Here is a 12,039-nt window from a genome sequence, read left to right as displayed (position 1 = left end):
CTTTTATTTATACATTTATTTAAACATTTATTTATATACAAGTCATTTATTGTACTCATGCAGCTGATCTTAACAAAATACAAGTATTTTTTTAACAGTTATTGTCGATTCAATGTGAATAAAAACATGTTTAAAATAGTTTATTTCTTGTGATGGAATTCAACGACTTCAACAAACTAGTTTTAAAGTCGCTTCAAAGAACCGTCACAAACACACGAGTCAATGATTGACAGCATCAGAGCTGAGCTAAAGGGCCGTGTCTGCCGTGAATGATTGACAGCTCAGAGCTGAGATAAAGGGGCGTGTCTTCCGTGAATGACTGACAGCTCAGAGCTGAGCTAAAGGGGCGTGTCTTCCGTGAATGATTGACAGCTCAGAGCTGAGCTAAAGGGGCGTGTCTTCCGTGAATGATTGACAGCTCAGAGCTGAGCTAAAGGGGCGTGTCTTCCGTGAATGATTGACAGCTCAGAGCTGAGATAAAGGGGCGTCTCTGTCCGGACACGGCGGTTGTGAAAGTGCAAGAATGCAGCGACAGGTCTGGACCTGAACATCCGCATCGAGCAGGAAGACGAGCGTCGCTGAGGAGCAGATGAAACTCTGACCAGAACATCAACGCGACCGAGGCCACGAGTTCCTCTGACGTCTGGACCTGAACCTGATCCAAGGTGAGTGACAGTTGAGTGACAGTTGAGCGACACTCGAGCGACTCCTGACGAGGAAGTGACACGAGACGAAGATAACGGTCGTGACGGTTTCGAGTCTCGACTCTCGGTTCTGCTCGTTCGAGGTAAAGAACGACAGACGAAAGAAAAACCTCAGTATTTGTTCGTCTTCACATGATTATGATGGTTTGAGTGTTTGCTGCGACTGGACGGACGCGACTCGAACCCATGACTCAACAACACATGAGTCCATGAAGGAAACAAACCATTAATACACGTTTACTGCAGGAAACTGTATTTGTTACGTATTGTTCTTGTAAAAAAGATTGATTTGAAAGTTCTTTATGAGAAACAAATTTTAAAACTCGATCTGTAAAATTTAACTCGTCAGTTTGTTGGAAAACAAACATGTTTTAATTATTTATGTTTCAAATATTTCTTCATATTTCATTCACAAGTGATTTTTTGTGGCTTTACTGAGAATTTGGGTCATTTTCGTCGCTTTGTTTGTGTTTTGGTTTTTGTTCTAATATTTTAATCTGTAAGGTCTGTAGACTGACTTTAGTGGGAGGAGACGACACAAAATTTACATTTCACATCAGCCTGTCAGTCTCAGGTCAGTCTCAAGTCAGTCTCAGGTCAGTCTCAGGTCAGTTTCAGGTCAGTCTCAAGTCGGTCTCAGGTCAGTTTCAGGTCAGTCTCAAGTCAGTCTCAGGTCAGTCTCAGGTCAGTCTCAAGTCAGTCTCAGGTCAGTCTCAGGTCAGTTTCAGGTCAGTCTCAAGTCAGTCTCAGGTCAGTCTCAGGTCAGTCTCAGGTCAGTCTCAGGTCAGTTTCAGGTCAGTCTCAAGTCAGTCTCAGGTCAGTCTCAGGTCAGTCTCAGGTCAGTCTCAAGTCAGTCTCAGGTCAGTCTCAAGTCAGTCTCAGGTCATTCTAAAGTTAGTCTCAGGTCGGTCTCAGGTCATTCTAAGGTCGGTCTCAAGTCAGTCTCAGGTCAGTCTCAGGATATTCTAAAGTCACTTCTCAATTCAGTCTCAGGTCAGTCTGAGGTCAGTTTCAGGTCCGTCTCAAGTCAGTCTCAGGTCAGTCTCAGGTCAGTCTCAGGTCAGTCTAAAGTGAGTCTCAGGTCAGTCTCAGGTCAATCTCAGGTCCGTCTCAAGTAAGTCTCAAGTCGTCTCAGTTCAGTCTCATGTCAGTCTCAGGTCAGTCTCGGGTCAGTCTCAGGTCAGTCTCAGGTCAGTCTCAGATCAGTCTCAGGTCAGTCTCAGGTCAGTCTCAGGTCAGTCTCAGGTCAGTCTCAGGTCAGTCTCAGGTGTGTGAGCAGAAGATAGTTTGAGGACAGAGTCAGGTTAAAACTGAGGATCTTATGAACCAAACGTGATAAACAAGTCATGTGTGAACCAGATGTTCGTATGATTTGGACCAAGATCTTGTTTTTCCTGCGACAAATTGTCAGATGTTTTGACACGTCGGTTATTTCTGAGAGGAAATGAAACCGTCAGAGTGTGTTGTGTATTTCACCTGACAGGGGTGACACACATGGATGTGTGTGTGTGTGTGTGTGTGTGTGTGTGTGTGTGTGTGTGTGTGTGTGTGTGTGTGTGTGTGTGTGTGTGTGTGTGTGTGTGTGTGTCTCGGGTCTCTACGGGTCCAGCTGTGACTCGGTCACTAAACTAGTAACACATGAACGATGATTCGCCAACAATTGTATTATTTGTTCATTCAACTCATAAAACATCTGTTTTCTCTCTTTATCTTTTACTGTTTTTGCTGATGTTTCTGAGAACAAAGTGTTTTCAGAGCATTTTTCCAAATGAAATATATGAAAATAAAATAACTTTTTGATTTTGTTTCATGAAAGTCTTGCCGTCATCTTTAGGCTCCTCTGTTGAGACGACCCTTGACCTCTCAGAGCGACGTCGAGTTGACACGAGTAGATTCAACGAAGAGAAGCGATAACGTCGTGTTTCCCTGAGCGTCAAAACACATGTAGATCTGAGCGAAACATACAACCAAACATTGTGATCACCATAGATGCCATTGATTGATCAGTTAAATTCAATTAATTCTTCACCTCAAGTCACGATGACTGTGACGGGTCAGGTTGATGTTCCTCTGAGGAGCCAGAAGAACATCCTGGGCGAAGGTGTGAAGGAAGGTTTTGATATGTTCTCAAGTACGACGACGTACCTCGAGTGTGAAGAACATGAAGATCTGAAAATGTTTCTGGTGAAGTGAAACTAGTCGTGGTTAGAGACGCAGCAGAACCAGAACCAGAACCAGAATCAGCTCATCAGCGAAGAACAAAGATCTCGTGAAACAGAAAGATTCCAGAAAACTTTTGACTATATTTCACATTTATATATAACACACTTTTCATACTTTAACACAATAGTTGTGTGTGTGGATAGTGATGCCTTCAGGAACAACACAAACCAAGAAGGTTTTGACTCTTGAATTCAACATCTCAGCCTTCAATGAAGATGTAGAACCAGATGGTCACTCGACCTTTGACTCACAGGGTGGAAACAACTTCACACTTTGTGACGTTGAGTCACAAAGTTTAAAATAAATTTGAATTTAAACTGACGAGGCGTGAATTTCTCTTCGGTCATCGTGAGTTTGACTCACGTGTTGATTCAGAGGCTTTTACTGGACTGATGGAAGTGAAGGAGTGAAGAACAAGGATGAAGTGAACGAGTGAACAACAAGTGAACAACAAGGATGAAGTGAACGAGTGAAGAACAAGGATGAGGTGAACGAGTGAACAACAAGGATGAAGTGAAGGAGTGAAGAACAAGCATGAAGTGAACGAGTGAAGAACAAGCATGAAGTGAACGAGTGAAGAACAAGCATGAAGTGAACGAGTGAAGAACAAGCATGAAGTGAACGAGTGAAGAACAAGCATGAAGTGAACGAGTGAAGAACAAGCATGAAGTGAACGAGTGAAGAACAAGCATGAAGTGAACGAGTGAAGAACAAAGATGAAGTGAACAAGTGAAGAACAAGCATGAAGTGAACGAGTGAAGAACAAAGATGAAGTGAAAGAGTGAACAACAAGGATGAGGTGAACGAGTGAAGAACAAGCATGAAGTGAACGAGTGAAGAACAAGCATGAAGTGAACGAGTGAAGAACAAGCATGAAGTGAACGAGTGAAGAACAAGCATGAAGTGAACGAGTGAAGAACAAGCATGAAGTGAACGAGTGAAGAACAAGCATGAAGTGAACGAGTGAAGAACAAAGATGAAGTGAACGAGTGAACAACAAGCATGAAGTGAACAACAAGGATGAAGTGAACGAGTGAAGAACAAGCATGAAGTGAACAAGTGAACAACAAGCATGAAGTGAACAAGTGAACAACAAGGATGAAGTGAACGAGTGAAGAACAAGCATGAAGTGAAAGAGTGAAGAACAAGCATGAAGTGAACAAGTGAACAACAAGGATGAAGTGAACGAGTGAAGAACAAGGATGAAGTGAACGAGTGAAGAACAAAGATGAAGTGAACAAGTGAACAACAAGGATGAAGTGAACGAGTGAAGAACAAGGATGAAGTGAACGAGTGAAGAACAAAGATGAAGTGAACAAGTGAACAACAAGGATGAAGTGAGCGAGTGAAGAACAAGCATGAAGTGAAAGAGTGAAGATCAAGGATGAAGTGAACAAGTGAAGAACAAGCATGAAGTGAACGAGTGAACAACAAGGATGAAGTGAACGAGTGAAGAACAAAGATGAAGTGAACAAGTGAAGAACAAGCATGAAGTGAACGAGTGAAGAACAAAGATGAAGTGAACAACAAGGATGAAGTGAACAAGTGAATAACAAGGATGAAGTGAACGAGTGAAGAACAAAGATGAAGTGAACAAGTGAAGAACAAGCATGAAGTGAACGGGTGAAGAACAAAGATGAAGTGAAAGAGTGAACAACAAGGATGAAGTGAAAGAGTGAACAACAAGGATGAAGTGAACAAGTGAACAACAAGGATGAAGTGAACGAGTGAAGAACAAGGATGAAGTGAACAAGTGAAGAACAAGCATGAAGTGAACGAGTGAAGAACAAAGATGAAGTGAACAAGTGTACAACAAGGATGAAGTGAACGAGTGAAGAACAAAGATGAAGTGAACAACAAGGATGAAGTGAACAAGTGAACAACAAGGATGAAGTGAACAAGTGAATAACAAGGATGAAGTGAACGAGTGAAGAACAAAGATGAAGTGAACAAGTGAAGAACAAGCATGAAGTGAACGAGTGAAGAACAAAGATGAAGTGAAAGAGTGAACAACAAGGATGAAGTGAACAAGTGAACAACAAGGATGAAGTGAACGAGTGAAGAACAAGGATGAAGTGAACAAGCGAAGAACAAAGATGAAGTGAACGAGTGAAGAACAAGGATGAAGTGAACGAGTGAAGAACAAGTGAAGAACAAAGATGAAGTGAACAAGTGAACAACAAGGATGAAGTGAACGAGTGAACAACAAGGATGAAGTGAACAAGTGAAGAACAAAGATGAAGTGAACAAGTGAACAACGAAGATGAAGTGAAAGAGTGAAGAACAAGGATGAAGTGAACGAGTGAAGAACAAGGATGAAGTGAACGAGTGAAGAACAAGGATGAAGTGAACGAGTGAAGAACAAGGATGAATTGAACAAGTGAACAACAAGGATGAAGTGAACGAGTGAAGAACAAGGATGAGGTGAACGAGTGAAGAACTAGGATGAGGTGAACAAGTGAACAACAAGCATGAAGTGAACGAGTGAAGAACAAGGATGAAGTGAACAAGTGAACAACAACGATGAAGTGAACGAGTGAAGAACAAGGATGAAGTGAACAAGTGAAGAACAAGGATGAAGTGAACAAGGATGAAGTGAACGAGTGAAGAACAAGGATGAAGTGAACAAGTGAACAACAAGGATGAAGTGAAAGAGTGAAGAACAAGGATGAATTGAACAAGTGAACAACAACGATGAAGTGAACGAGTGAAGAACAAGGATGAAGTGAACAAGTGAAGAACAAGGATGAAGTGAACAAGGATGAAGTGAACAAGTGAAGAACAAAGATGAAGTGAACAAGTGAAGAACAAAGATGAAGTGAACAAGTGAACAACAAGGATGAAGTGAAAGAGTGAAGAACAAGGATGAAGTGAACGAGTGAAGAACATGGATGAAGTGAACAAGGATGAAGTGAACAAGTGAAGAACAAGGATGAATTGAACAAGTGAACAACAAGGATGAAGTGAACGAGTGAAGAACAAGGATGAGGTGAACGAGTGAAGAACTAGGATGAGGTGAACAAGTGAACAACAAGCATGAAGTGAACGAGTGAAGAACAAGGATGAAGTGAACAAGTGAACAACAAGGATGAATTGAACAAGTGAACAACAAGGATGAAGTGAACGAGTGAAGAACAAGGATGAAGTGAACAAGTGAAGAACAAGGATGAAGTGAACAAGGATGAAGTGAACGAGTGAAGAACAAGGATGAAGTGAACAAGTGAAGAACAAAGATGAAGTGAACAAGTGAAGAACAAAGATGAAGTGAACAAGTGAACAACAAGGATGAAGTGAAAGAGTGAAGAACAAGGATGAAGTGAACGAGTGAAGAACATGGATGAAGTGAACAACAAGGATGAAGTGAACAAGTGAAGAACAAAGATGAAGTGAAAGAGTGAAGAACAAGGATGAAGTGAACGAGTGAACAACAAGGATGAATTGAACAAGTGAACAACAAGGATGAAGTGAACGAGTGAAGAACAAGGATGAAGTGAACAAGTGAACAACAAGGATGAAGTGAACGAGTGAAGAACAAGGATGAAGTGAACAAGCGAAGAACAAAGATGAAGTGAACGAGTGAAGAACAAGGATGAAGTGAACGAGTGAAGAACAAGTGAACAACAAGGATGAAGTGAACGAGTGAACAACAAGGATGAAGTGAACGAGTGAAGAACAAGGATGAAGTGAACGAGTGAAGAACAAGGATGAAGTGAACGAGTGAAGAACAAGGATGAAGTGAACAAGTGAACAACAAGGATGAATTGAACAAGTGAACAACAAGGATGAAGTGAACGAGTGAAGAACAAGGATGAAGTGAACAAGTGAACAACAAGGATGAAGTGAACGAGTGAAGAACAAGCATGAAGTGAACAAGTGAACAACAAGGATGAAGTGAACAAGTGAACAACAAGGATGAAGTGAACGAGTGAACAACAAGGATGAAGTGAACGAGTGAAGAACAAAGATGAAGTGAACAAGTGAAGAACAAAGATGAAGTGAACAAGTGAACAACAAGGATGAAGTGAACAAGTGAACAACAAGGATGAAGTGAACGAGTGAAGAACAAGCATGAAGTGAACAAGTGAACAACAAGGATGAAGTGAACAAGTGAACAACAAGGATGAAGTGAACAAGTGAAGAACAAGGATGAAGTGAACAAGTGAACAACAAGGATGAAGTGAACGAGTGAAGAACAAGCATGAAGTGAACAAGTGAACAACAAGGATGAAGTGAACAAGTGAACAACAAGGATGAAGTGAACAAGTGAACAACAAGGATGAAGTGAACAAGTGAAGAACAAGGATGAAGTGAACGAGTGAACAACAAGGATGAAGTGAACGAGTGAAGAACAAAGATGAAGTGAACGAGTGAAGAACAAGGATGAAGTGATGAATGATGAGAGAATAAACTCGGTCGAGGTCACAGGTGTTCGTTTTTCAAGTTCCTCCAAGATTTCAACATCACACTTGACAGGAAACACACTTGTCACCACTTCCCGTGTGTGTGTGTGTGTGTGTGTGTGTGTGTGTGTGTGTGTGTGTGTGTGTGTGTGTGTGTGTGTGTGTGTGTCTGTGTTGCCGGGCGGAGCCGAGTCAGGCCCAAACATATAGTGGAATCACGGTGGGAGAAGATGACTCAGATCATCTCTACGAGTCAGTGACTCGAGAACAGTGACTCGTGACCAGTGACTCGAGAACAGTGACTCGTGAACAGTGACTCGTGAACAGTGACTCGAGAACAGTGACTCGAGAACAGTGACTCGTGAACAGTGACTCGTGAACAGTGACTCGAGAACAGTGACTCGAGAACAGTGACTCGAGAACAGTGACTCGAGAACAGTGACTCGAGAACAGTGACTCGAGAACAGTGACTCGAGAACAGTGACTCGAGAACAGTGACTCGAGAACAGTGACTCGAGAACAGTGACTCGAGAACAGTGACTCGAGAACAGTGACTCGAGAACAGTGACTCGTGAACAGTGACTCGAGAACAGTGACTCGAGAACAGTGACTCGAGAACAGTGACTCGAGAACAGTGACTCGAGAACAGTGACTCGAGAACAGTGACTCGTGAACAGTGACTCGTGAACAGTGACTCGTGACCAGTGACTCGAGAACAGTGACTCGTGAACAGTGACTCGTGAACAGTGACTCGAGAACAGTGACTCGAGAACAGTGACTCGAGAACAGTGACTCGAGAACAGTGACTCGAGAACAGTGACTCGAGAACAGTGACTCGAGAACAGTGACTCGAGAACAGTGACTCGTGAACAGTGACTCGTGAACAGTGACTCGAGAACAGTGACTCGTGAACAGTGACTCGTGAACAGTGACTCGAGAACAGTGACTCGAGAACAGTGACTCGAGAACAGTGACTCGAGAACAGTGACTCGAGAACAGTGACTCGTGAACAGTGACTCGTGAACAGTGACTCGAGAACAGTGACTCGTGAACAGTGACTCGTGAACAGTGACTCGAGAACAGTGACTCGAGAACAGTGACTCGAGAACAGTGACTCGTGAACAGTGACTCGTGAACAGTGACTCGTGAACAGTGACTCGAGAACAGTGACTCGTGAACAGTGACTCGTGAACAGTGACTCGTGAACAGTGACTCGAGAACAGTGACTCGTGAACAGTAACTCGTGAACAGTGACTCGAGAACAGTGACTCGTGAACAGTGACTCGTGAACAGTGACTCGTGAACAGTGACTCGTGAACAGTGACTCGTGAACAGTGACTCGTGAACAGTGACTCGTGAACAGTGACTTGAGAACAGTGACTCGTGAACAGTGACTCGAGAACAGTGACTCGTGAACAGTGACTCGTGAACAGTGACTCGTGAACAGTGACTCGTGAACAGTGACTCGTGAACAGTGACTCGTGAACAGTGACTTGAGAACAGTGACTCGTGAACAGTGACTCATGAACAGTGACCCGTGAACAGTGACTCGTGAACAGTGACTCGTGAACAGTGACTCTTGAACAGTGACTCTTGAACAGTGACTCTTGAACAGTGACTCGTGAACAGTGACTCGTGAACAGTGACTCGTGAACAGTGACTCTTGAACAGTGACTCGTGAACAGTGACTCGTGAACAGTGACTCGTGAACAGTGACTCGTGAACAGTGACTCGTGAACAGTGACTCTTGAACAGTGACTCGTGAACAGTGACTCTTGAACAGTGACTCTTGAACAGTGACTCGTGAACAGTGACTCGTGAACAGTGACTCGTGAACAGTGACTCGTGAACAGTGACTCGAGAACAGTGACTCGTGAACAGTGACTCGAGAACAGTGACTCGTGAACAGTGACTCTTGAACAGTGACTCGTGAACAGTGACTCGTGAACAGTGACTCGAGAACAGTGACTCGTGAACAGTGACTCGAGAACAGTGACTCGTGAACAGTGACTCGTGAACAGTGACTCGTGAACAGTGACTCGTGAACAGTGACTCGTGAACAGTGACTCGTGAACAGTGACTCGTGAACAGTGACCCGTGAACAGTGACTCGTGAACAGTGACTCGTGAACAGTGACTCGTGAACAGTGACTCGAGAACAGTGACTCGTGAACAGTGACTCGTGAACAGTGACTCGAGAACAGTGACTCTAGAACAGTGACTCGTGAACAGTGACTCGTGAACAGTGACTCGTGAACAGTGACTCGAGAACAGTGACTCGTGAACAGTGACTCGTGAACAGTGACTCGAGAACAGTGACTCGTGAACAGTGACTCGAGAACAGTGACTCGTGAACAGTGACTCGTGAACAGTGACTCGTGAACAGTGACTCGTGAACAGTGACTCGTGAACAGTGACTCGTGAACAGTGACTCGTGAACAGTGACTCTAGAACAGTGACTCGTGAACAGTGACTCGTGAACAGTGACTCGTGAACAGTGACTCTTGAACAGTGACTCGTGAACAGTGACTCGTGAACAGTGACTCGAGAACAGTGACTCGTGAACAGTGACTCGAGAACAGTGACTCGTGAACAGTGACTCGTGAACAGTGACTCGTGAACAGTGACTCGTGAACAGTGACTCGTGAACAGTGACTCGTGAACAGTGACTCGTGAACAGTGACCCGTGAACAGTGACTCGTGAACAGTGACTCGTGAACAGTGACTCGAGAACAGTGACTCGAGAACAGTGACTCGTGAACAGTGACTCGTGAACAGTGACTCGTGAACAGTGACTCGTGAACAGTGACTCGTGAACAGTGACTCGTGAACAGTGACTCGTGAACAGTGACCCGTGAACAGTGACTCGTGAACAGTGACTCGTGAACAGTGACTCGAGAACAGTGACTCGAGAACAGTGACTCGTGAACAGTGACTCGTGAACAGTGACCCGTGAACAGTGACTCGTGAACAGTGACTCGAGAACAGTGACTCGAGAACAGTGACTCGAGAACAGTGACTCGTGAACAGTGACTCGTGAACAGTGACTCGAGAACAGTGACTCTAGAACAGTGACTCTAGAACAGTGACTCGTGAACAGTGACTCGAGAACAGTGACTCGTGAACAGTGACTCGAGAACAGTGACTCGTGAACAGTGACTCGTGAACAGTGACTCGAGAACAGTGACTCGAGAACAGTGACTCGAGAACAGTGACTCTAGAACAGTGACTCGTGAACAGTGACTCGAGAACAGTGACTGGAGAACAGTGACTCGTGAACAGTGACTCGTGAACAGTGACTCGAGAACAGTGACTCTAGAACAGTGACTCGTGAACAGTGACTCGAGAACAGTGACTCGAGAACAGTGACTCTAGAACAGTGACTCTAGAACAGTGACTCGTGAACAGTGACTCGAGAACAGTGACTCGTGAACAGTGACTCGAGAACAGTGACTCGAGAACAGTGACTCTAGAACAGTGACTCGTGAACAGTGACTCGAGAACAGTGACTCGAGAACAGTGACTCGAGAACAGTGACTCGTGAACAGTGACTCGAGAACAGTGACTCGTGAACAGTGACTCGTGAACAGTGACCCGTGAACAGTGACCCGTGAACAGTGACTCGAGAACAGTGACTCGAGAACAGTGACTCGAGAACAGTGACTCGTGAACAGTGACTCGAGAACAGTGACTCGTGAACAGTGACTCGAGAACAGTGACTCGTGAACAGTGACTCGTGAACAGTGACTCGAGAACAGTGACTCGAGAACAGTGACTCGAGAACAGTGACTCGTGAACAGTGACTCGAGAACAGTGACTCGTGAACAGTGACTCGAGAACAGTGACTCGAGAACAGTGACTCGTGAACAGTGACTCGAGAACAGTGACTCGTGAACAGTGACTCTAGAACAGTGACTCGTGAACAGTGACTCGAGAACAGTGACTCGTGAACAGTGACTCGAGAACAGTGACTCGAGAACAGTGACTCGTGAACAGTGACTCGTGAACAGTGACTCGTGAACAGTGACTCGAGAACAGTGACTCGAGAACAGTGACTCGTGAACAGTGACTCGAGAACAGTGACTCGAGAACAGTGACTCGAGAACAGTGACTCTTGAACAGTGACTCGTGAACAGTGACTCGAGAACAGTGACTCGAGAACAGTGACTCTTGAACAGTGACTCGAGAACAGTGACTCGAGAACAGTGACTCTCGAACAGTGACTCGTGAACAGTGACTCGAGAACAGTGACTCGAGAACAGTGACTCGTGAACAGTGACTCGAGAACAGTGACTCGAGAACAGTGACTCTTGAACAGTGACTCGTGAACAGTGACTCGAGAACAGTGACTCGAGAACAGTGACTCGAGAACAGTGACTCGAGAACAGTGACTCTTGAACAGTGACTCGAGAACAGTGACTCGTGAACAGTGACTCGTGAACAGTGACTCGTGAACAGTGACTCGAGAACAGTGACTCGTGAACAGTGACTCGTGAACAGTGACTCGAGAACAGTGACTCGAGAACAGTGACTCGTGAACAGTGACTCGAGAACAGTGACTCGTGAACAGTGACTCGTGAACAGTGACTCGAGAACAGTGACTCGAGAACAGTGACTCTTGAACAGTGACTCGAGAACAGTGACTCGAGAACAGTGACTCGAGAACAGTGACTCGAGAACAGTGACTCGAGAACAGTGACTCGTGAACAGTGA

At 44.6% G+C, this 12,039-nt stretch overlaps 1 protein-coding gene across 1 annotated transcript in view; it reads left to right on the top strand.

The window, feature by feature from the left end:
• The first annotated feature begins 67 nt into the window (after window positions 1-67).
• Window positions 68-12,039, top strand: part of apbb1ip (amyloid beta precursor protein binding family B member 1 interacting protein) — a 41,543-nt gene continuing 29,571 nt past the window's right edge. Inside the window, exon 1 of the mRNA XM_087788464.1 lies at window positions 68-665. The gene's annotated coding sequence lies outside the window, so the exon portion shown is untranslated. The remainder of the gene's footprint in view (window positions 666-12,039) is intronic.

This window comes from Callionymus lyra, chromosome 4, assembly GCF_982586985.1.
Source record: "Callionymus lyra chromosome 4, fCalLyr1.hap1.1, whole genome shotgun sequence".
NCBI lineage: Eukaryota > Metazoa > Chordata > Actinopteri > Syngnathiformes > Callionymidae > Callionymus > Callionymus lyra.
The sequence above is the reverse complement of the archived record's forward strand: the minus strand, read 5'-3'. Positions and strand labels throughout refer to the sequence as shown.